The sequence below is a fragment of the Euphorbia lathyris genome, chromosome 5 (genome assembly GCF_963576675.1).
Source record: "Euphorbia lathyris chromosome 5, ddEupLath1.1, whole genome shotgun sequence".
In the NCBI taxonomy this organism is placed as follows: Eukaryota; Viridiplantae; Streptophyta; class Magnoliopsida; order Malpighiales; family Euphorbiaceae; genus Euphorbia; species Euphorbia lathyris.
Genome location: NC_088914.1, coordinates 87,328,862 through 87,338,472, shown reverse-complemented (window position 1 = coordinate 87,338,472; position 9,611 = coordinate 87,328,862). Strand labels below are relative to the sequence as shown.

At 32.6% G+C, this 9,611-nt stretch overlaps 1 long non-coding RNA gene across 3 annotated transcripts; it reads left to right on the top strand.

Moving 5' to 3' along the window:
• Positions 1-2,886: 2,886 nt before the first annotated feature.
• Positions 2,887-9,350, top strand: LOC136229461 (uncharacterized). Of its 3 annotated transcripts, XR_010689117.1 has the most exons (5): positions 2,893-3,200; positions 3,718-3,801; positions 4,366-4,457; positions 8,872-8,992; positions 9,082-9,350. It is a non-coding gene; the product is annotated as an uncharacterized lncRNA (long non-coding RNA). The 3 variants fall into 3 exon arrangements; XR_010689115.1 differs by having other exon boundaries at positions 2,887-3,200; positions 4,366-8,992; XR_010689116.1 differs by lacking the exon at positions 3,718-3,801 and having other exon boundaries at positions 2,887-3,200; positions 4,366-8,992.
• The last annotated feature ends 261 nt before the right edge of the window (positions 9,351-9,611 follow it).

The window sequence follows — 9,611 nt, the reverse complement described above, 5'->3', positions numbered from 1 at the left end:
TAATTGGTTATGATGAATTAACAACTACATTTGACGAATTGCTAATTTTTTTAATTTTGATTTGGAAAAAGAGGCCAAAAGAGTTACAATATTTGAGTTTAAGTGGCTAAATGGGAAGACCTAAAGTTAAAGTGGCTAAATGAAAAAAAGTTATAAGTTTAAGGGGCTGGAAAAGGGTTAGGTCTTGAGTTTAAGTGGCTAAATTGGAAGACCTAAAGTTAAAGTGGCTAAATGAAAAAAAGTTACAAGTTTAAGGGGCTGGAAAGGAATTAGGGCTAAATATAATTGTAAAATGTAATTGTAATTGTTTGTTTCATACTTTTGGACTCTGGCTCGATGTGGGATAGGCTAAGTGTACTAGCTTGGTAAACGGGAGTTATGTGTCCTTCTCAGGGAGGGGCGGGAGAGGCCGGTACCCGATTTCTAAGAAGCGTCTTTCTCCAACAAAAGATTGAAGTTTACAAGGAATTTTGGGTCCAAGAATAAGTCCATAGAAGAATGATGAATCAATATCGCAAGTGTGCCTATTCACTTCGATAAAAAGAAAGAGAAAAGAAAAAGCTAAGATTTTGAAATCCCCTGTTATGCTTCTTTCTTTTGAGCTAAGACTTCAATATTCCATTTCTAATAGAATGTCATGCCATCAATAGCAAAAGCAAAGGAGGATTAATTGTTTGATGGGTCGTCCTTCGTGCTTGGGAGTTGAAGCGTTAGCTCCGTTTTCTTTTCACACTATAAGAAAATAGCTAGTTAGCTACTGATATCACCGACTAGAACAAAATCGGTCACTAAATTGCGACCAGTTTGGTCGCTAATAATTTTCCAAGTCGGAGAAAGTGAAAAGTAAAATGAAAAGTAAAACTGGTGTCCATTTTTAGCAAAATAAAAAAAGGGTTTAGGTGCAAAAATACCTCTAACGTTTTGGGTCAGGAGTAATTTTACCCTTAACGTCTAAAATGGTACAATTTTACCCATAACGTTGGAAGCCATGAACAATTTTACCTCTAACGTTGATAAGTTAGGCAAATTTCAGACACTATTATAAAACACATATTTTTGTTTTTTATTTTGCACCAATTATATAACAATTCGTTTTAAAAAAAAGATTTCATATTTTTTATAATCTAATAATAGGATTGGAGATTAATATTTATAAATTCGGTGAATTATTTGATTTTTTTTTGTCTAATTCGTACAAAAAGATAGTATATTTTTTTATTTTTTTTACATCTCAGCATATGCTTGTGATTTGTTATTGATAAAATGACGCAAATGTGAACTATAAATGACAAAATTCATGACCGAGAAGACAGTTTGATGAATTATTTCTCAAATTGAACCGATTTATCAACGTTAGGGGTAAAATTGCTCTCAGCTTCCAACGTTATGGGTAAAATTGCACCATTTTAGACGTTAGGGGTAAAATTGCTCATGGCCCAAAATGTTAGGGGTATTTTTGCACATTAACCCTTAAAAAAGAAATTAAAAAATGAATAAAACAGAAAAATAAAGAAAAAAAGAAATAAGAAATAGGGATAAGGTACCAAAATAGGTCTAAGGTTTTTGGAAAAGTACCAATTTAGGTTCAACGTTAAAAATAGCACCAATATATGCTTAACGTTTACAACATAATATCAATTTAGGCTTAACGTTTACAATATAGCATCAATTTAGGCCCCACGTACAAAATAACACAAATATAGGCTTAACGTTTACAAAATAATACGAATTTAAACTTAACGTTTATAAAATATATCCAATTTAAGCTAAACGTCACAATTAAATTAACCATATTATATTCTTTTCCTATTAACTTTATATGTTATTTGTTATTTAGTTCTATTTTCTTATTTATTATAATACAATTAATTAGTTTTCTTGCCCATTAAAACCTTATATTTGTTTTTCACCAACCATTCCATGACTCCTAAATTTCATGGCTCATGTAATATATGTAAACTAAAAGTAATTGAATATCTATAATATTTTGAACACTGAGATAATATTGATACATGTGAGTGTTCGAAATATTGTGGATATTCAATTACTTTTAGTTTGCATATATTACATGAGAAATGAAATTTAGTAGTCATGGAATCATTTATGAAAAACAAATATAAGATTTTAATTGGCAAGAATACTAATTAATTGTATTATAATAAATAAGAACATATAAAGTTAATAGGGAAAGAATATAATATGATTAATTTAATTATGACGTTTAGCTTAAATTGTATATATTTTGTAAAACGTTAAGCTTAAATTCGTATTATTTTGTAAACGTTAAGCCTATATTGGTGCTATTTTGTACGTGAGGCCTAAATTGATGCTATATTGTAAACATTAAGCCTAAATTGATATTATGTTGTAAACGTTAAGCCTATATTGGTGCTATTTTGAATGTTGAGCCTAAATTGGTACTTCTCCAAAAACCTTAGGACTTGTTTGGATGGAGGTATTTTAAAGTAAGTGAGGGTAAGTGAGGGTAGCTAATCTTGTTTGTTTTGAGGTGTAATTGAATGTAATAGTAAGTGAGGGTAGGTGAGGTGAAATTTGGCTGATTTTCTTTACACCCCAAATTGGAGGGTAGAGAGGTGACAGATTTTTCTTTTTCAAAATTACCCTCTATATTTTATTTTAAAATTAGACATTGTTTGGATATAAAAGTAATTTTGTATATAACTTACCTTACCTTACCTTACTTTACCTTACCATCAAAACAAACACAATTACATTATTAAACCATCACTTACCTTACCTTTTATCCAAATATACCAAATTATTTCATTCACTTCACTTATCTTTTCCTACATTACTTTACTTTAAAATACTCCATCCAAACAAGACCTTAAGCGTATTTTGATATCTTATCCTAAGAAATATAAAATGACAACAGATAAAGATAGAACCCTAACCCCCTTTCTCTTTCTCCACTATTCTCTTCTTCCAGCTCGACAAGCCGCCCTCTTCTGAAGATCGACGATTTCACTCCTGTGCTCTCCGACCTAATCCGTTTTTCTGCTCCAGTCTAATACCTCTTTTTTTAGGCGGCATCTTCTCCGATCTAAACCTCAAGCTAACCCTTTTCTCTATTTTTCACCGACCTAATCCCTCTCCTCCATTCTTCCCCGACCTAATCCATCTGCTTTCGGACCTCTGAACTTTTCCTTTCTTCGGAAGCTCGGTCTTCACTCTATCATGTAAGTTTTCAATTTCTATTTTTTTTTTGTGTTCTTTGAGTTTCCTCTGCCATGATATATTAATTTGTGAGTAGGGTGTGAGTGATATATATTGGTGCTTTTCTTTTCTATCTTTGTGTGAGGTTTTCTTCTATCTGATTATAATGATTATCTCATTCTAATGAAATTTTAACTTTAGATTTCTGCTCTGCTTATGCTTATTATGTTGGTTTATATTGATTTTTCTGTACGGATGCTGATGGGAAGTGTTATGCATTGGTCGAGTATATCAATTTGGGGAAACATAACAAAAACTACAAAATTAAAATGGAAGTTTTTGTGGCTCAGAGAGTATATCAACCCTATACAATAACTTGCTTATGCTCGTTAATTGCCTATAAATTTGTTGAAATAGCTGTATCCTATGGAAAGCTTACAAAGTTGAGGGATTTAAAAGGATTCTGTATTTAATTTGCTGGCTTCTTCATCTCCTGATATACTTGTTCACAATGATCATGTTGTTAATCATTGTCATTAGGATGATAGAGATAAAAGAGAAAGAGGAGAAAGCAGTCAAACAGAGAATCTGTTTGTCATTCTAGGTTGTGTAAACAGGTAAAAGGTATGCCTCAGAATCTGGTAAAAATAGCTATGTTTCTTTAAATGTTCATCAGGTCATGTGGGGTCTCAACAGTTCGGGTGGATTTCCACCGCGTTAGAGCCACGTTACTGAACTAAAAAATCCTTGACAACTAAGGTTATTTATTAACCGTTTAGTATTTCCAAGGTCCGTTTCAGCAGCTCTAACACAGACCGAACTTATGGAGTTAGCCCCAAATTTAAATCAGAAAACAACAAATAGGCGTTTATTTATAATACATAATTTGGACTGTATGTGGGATACACTGCAGCAATTCACAATGAAGTTAAATTGCAATGTGGGATGCCTTTTCTTTTTGTTGTTGTATATGCGTGAAACATTGTCTCCAGCTAGCCAACCTTAAGTTGCTCTACTTGGTCTCTCCTTCAGATTTAAAACTTACGATGAAGCAAAATGTTATGAGTTAAATTCAGTACACCTTAATATATACATCACAATATAGGCCAATGAGGGTATTCGTTATCCCCTTTCCATTATAGGATTATGTCTAGGTTTGTGCTTATGGGTTGTGCTTGATGAATGTAGGTTTCAAGCGATATTTGATAGGCAGACTGCTATTAGAGAAGGCCTATAGCAAATCCTTCAATACGCTGCAAAACAGTCTCAGTCGGTGTCAAGTGAGTTCCTCCCTTCTAACGAAGTTGTAATTCTAATTTGATGTAAAGCGGCTATGTGGTTTATGATTTGAGGAATCTTAATTGGGTTTGTGGTATCGTTATCAACGTTTGTAGAATTCGCGGATTATATAATGCTATGAGTAGTAGGCTGGTGATCTTCCTTAGAGGAAACCTTAGATCAGTGTTTGCAAACTTTTCAACCATATCAGCGTTTTTGCAGATGTGTGAAACCATAAGTTTTGTTTTTGTACTTTCCCTAGTACTTGTTAAAGTTTATCTCTACAATGCATTTCATAATTAAGCATCACGAATGTCAAATTATATATCATGTGCAACGAATACTCATCGGCCATCACAAATAAGGCTTTGGTAATGAAGCTTTTTCCACTATTGCGGATTTAACAGATCTGATCAATGAACAACGAGATAGATACCATTTTATTGGAAAATAGTTTGTATAAGAAAAAAAAAACAGTACATCTATTACATTTTCATCAATAAGATCCAACATATAAATCTGGATCATAATAGAATTTCTCAAACTATAACAATGACTTCTCCTGTGGTGATAATAAGCTGGTTTTAGGTTAAAACTGATCCAATAACCCAAAATGGCCCATCAACAATCAAACAAGAGTAATAAGATCTCGTCCTTTGCTTAATTGTTGAGCATGAGCAGTTGCACCACAATGACTAGCACCATATGACAACAATTCTACCCAAACTTGGCTCACTATCTTCCATTTCTTATCTTTCAAATCTTTTGACAAGCTCTCATTTTCCTTTACAAAATCATTTGTTTGAAAGTCAGTATCAATATTAAGTACCATTTTACATGATGTCTTCACTTTTTGTGGCCTCAATCCTCTCTCTTAAAGATTTTTTTTTTTGTGTCCGCGTAGGTATCCTAATATCTTAGCTTTGCCATACCCGCAATTGTTGACATCATAGTTGGTCTCCATATTAGGATATATAACATGTAATCTGACAAGATCTTGCTGAATTCTCTTGCTTTACAATTTTCAGTGATATCTATCTTCTTTTCTCCACTATAAATGTAACTGAGCTGCTGTATAGTGGAGAAAAGAAGACAGACAACGCTGAAGATTGTGAAGCAAGAGAATTCAGCAACATCTTGTCAGATTACATGTTATATATCCTAATATGGAGACCAACTATGATGACAACAATTGCGGGTATGACAAAGCTAAGATATGAGGATAACTGCGTGAACGCAAAAAGATTCTTTAAGAGAAAGAGGATTGAGGCCACAAAAAGTAAAGACAGCATGTAAAATGGTACTTAATATTGATACATGCTTTCAAACAAATGATTTTGTGAAGAAAAATGAGAGTTTGTCTGTGTTGTTCAAAGCATGTATGTTAGCAAAAGATTTGAAAGACAAGAAATGGAAGATAGTGAGCCAAGTTTGGGTAGAATCGTTATCATATGGTGCTAGTCATTGTGGTGCAACTGCTCAACAATTAAGCAAATGATGAGATTTTATTACTCTTGTTTGGTTGTTGATGGACCATTTTGGGTTATTGGATTAGTTTCAACCTAACTCCAGCTTATTATTACCACAAGAGAAGTCATTGTTATAGTTTGAGAAATTCTATTATGATCCAGGTTTATATGTTGGATCTTACTGATGAAAATGTAATAGATGTACTATTTTTTTTCTTATACAAAGTATTTTCCAATAAAATGGTATCTATCTCGTTGTTCATTGATCAGATTTGTTAAATCCGCAATAGTGGAAAAAGCTTTATTTGCGATGGCCGATGAAGTATTCGTTGCACATGATATATAATTTATTCTTAATTATGAAATGCATTGTAGAGATAAACTTTAACCGTCATATATAATACTTAATGTACATCTAATCTTGTGGCGGCAACCGTCATAATTATTGCCTTCCTGTTTTCAAGAGAGAAACCCACGGTAAGTGCCATAGCCATCTTTTAGGAAGAGTTTCAAATGCTAAATGTCCATGCCTAATCACATGATTTAAATGTCATAATAGGCTGATTTAACATATAGCACATGAACACTGAATATTTAGAAGCTTTTGTCCTAGAACGTTATTTGTTTATTGGATATTAGAGCAACATTTAGTTAGATTATTACAAAAAAAACCATTTTGAGGTCCTTGATCTTTCAAATTGACACATTGAGCCTTTGATTAATCATAATTTCACACATTAAGCCCATGATGACTAGAAAAGTCAGTTTTGAACAAAAACTTTGGTTAATAGAATCTTGTTCATTTCATTTACATTTGAATTTTGACTGTGTGAAAATAGTTTTTGTTAATGCGATATGGCTATAAGGAAATTGTAAAAACCTTATTTTGAACTCTAAAAGATACAATTTCAAAAGCATATGCAATGAGTAGTTTGACAAACAGGGGTTCAATGGCAATTATGATTGATTGAGGGCTTAATGTGTCAAATTGGAAGATAAGAGGCTCAATGAATAAAAATCGAAAAGATTAGAGGTTCAAAGATGCTTCTTTCCTACAAAAAAAAAAGGATTTTCCACTGGAACTTGTGGCATTAATTAGCATTACAAATTTTATAGTGTTGCATTTTACATCATGTGGAGGATGCAAAACACCTTTACTGGAAGTGGGTTCACTTGTTTTACAAAATAGGCCTACCACCGATTTTGCTTCTCGTTTTTTTCTCAATCGCTATTGGATAAAGCAATCTATTCTTCATTTAAAAAACAAAAACAATCTATTCTTAGTCAATTATTGTTAAAATAACCTACTTTTTCTCATGTTGATGCTCATTATTATTATTATTATTATTTTAACCTTTAACCCCTTTTTGGCTACATAAGCTCCTTAATTTTGTCAATTATTACTTTTAGCATTTTTAATCATTATTTATCAAACATACATATAAGAGCAATTTAAAAAATAGATACTATATCATAGTAAGATATATCTTCTATTTTTTATAAGTTAGATTTTTTTTCCAGCCGAAGCTGAATCTGATACACGAGGCTTATAAAGTCAAAGTCCTACATGTGCCCGACCACTTGAGGCGTGTAAACCAACAATCTGAAACTCAACTAGGGCCCCAAAGAGTTAACCTAACCTCTATCATGGCTTCTAATACCAATATCAGTACTGTTGCCAATAGTGCATTCTCTAGCGACACATGTGGATATATTCCGGGTAAAGTAGATTATGGGAGAGAGAGGGTGTCATTACTTTGTCGCTATCAAACTCATTTGACCCCCTTTATAGCGGGTCTAATGAGTTTGATAGCTGCAAAGCAATGATGCTTTCTCTCTCCCGTAATCTATTTTGCCCGGAAAGTATCCACATATGCCGCCAGAGGATGCACCATTGGCGGTGCAACAGTACTGAAATTGGTATTAGACGTCCTGTTGGAGGTTAGTTAACTCTTTGGACCCCTAGTTGAGTTCCATATCATTTGGTTTGCACGCCTCCCATGGTCAGGCACATGTAGGCTCCTGATCTTATCAGCTTCGGTTGAAGAAAAATCTAACTTATAAAAAATAGAAGATATATCTTACTATGATATAGTATCTATTTTTTAAGTTGCTCTTATGTATATATGTTTGATTAAAAATGCTAAAAGTAATAATTGACAAAATTAAGGAGCTTATCTAGCCAAAAAGAGGTTTAAAAATAATGAACATTGACCTGGGAAAAAGTGAGTTGTTTTAGTGATAACTGACTATGAATAGATTGCTTTATCCAATAGCGATCGTGAAAAAAACGAGATGCAAAATCAGTGGTTGGTCTATTTTGTAAAACAAGTGAACCCACTAATCACTTTTTCTATGGGGATAAATGTTGAGATAGGGATATGGATAAAAATAAGATAATACTGTTTATTATCCCATGTTTGATATGTAGGATAGGGATAAAATGATTCATTTTATTATATTATCCCTATCCAAATTTAAATAAAAATTATATTATTGGAATTAATTAAATTTAATCTATCAACCCGACTTGAGAAATACTTGGAACATTGTATTAAATTTTCAAAATGGAATAACTTGAGAAATATTTGGAACACAATATTAAATTTTCAAAACACAAAAAATGGAATAACTAATATATTTAAAATGATAGATAATAGTATTTTTTGGTACAATAAATTTAATTAATTTTATTAGATATTGATACTACAATAATATATGGACAAATTTAGGTTGTTAAAAAGTTCAAAGATTAAAATTAACTTGAAAAATATTTGGAATACCCTACAAAAATTTTAAAGCACAACAAATGAAATAAATACTAAAATTTGAGGGACAAATTAGACTTTTTCATCTAAATAAGTTATCCCTTTGTTTTTCCGTATCCTACCTCCTATATCCCTTTTAACATAATTTGTGCTTTGGCTGTGATCATTGGAAACATAAGGTTTTTCCTTGGGAGTGATAGTGCTCCTCATGAAAGGATGAGAAAAGAATGCCCTTGTGGATGTGCTGGAATTTACAATGCTCCAGTTGCCCTTTCATTTTATGCCAAGGTTTTTGAGGAGGTAATAACGTTTTGCATTATTTTAACAGAGTGTTTCTTGTTAGTTACAACTTCATTATATCCATAAAATTGAAGTTTCCTGCAATGTAGGTTAAAATCGAAGTCCGAGTTAAACTGGTTTGTTGCAAAATGCAACAAATCGGATGGAATCGGGAACTGGCGGTCCGGACAGTAACCATTGCGGCCAGTAACCGGAAACTTGGCTAATCTATTATTTTGGACAAGTTCAGGGAGCTGGATACCTCAAATTAAAAAATTAAAATTATTTAATATCATGTTTACTATGAATTTTTTTTATTTAGAATTAAAACAATATAAAACTAAACGTTCACTACCTCAAATTTAAAAATTAAAATTAATTTTTTTTTGGTAGAAAAGGAAAAGAAAAACGAACAATAACAAACTACCCAGGAATTAGCCTAGGGAAGCTAATCCCAATTCTATCTTCTAAGAGAAGAGGAGAGATGAAACTAGGGGAAACAGGAAGGGTAGTAACGCCTAACGTCCCTTCATGGCCCGCCGCCGCCAAGCGATCAGCAACACGATTCTGCTCTCTAAAAATGTGTCTGAACTCTACGAACTCAAAGGAGGAGCAAAGCCTTTTAATAGCTTTGATGAGG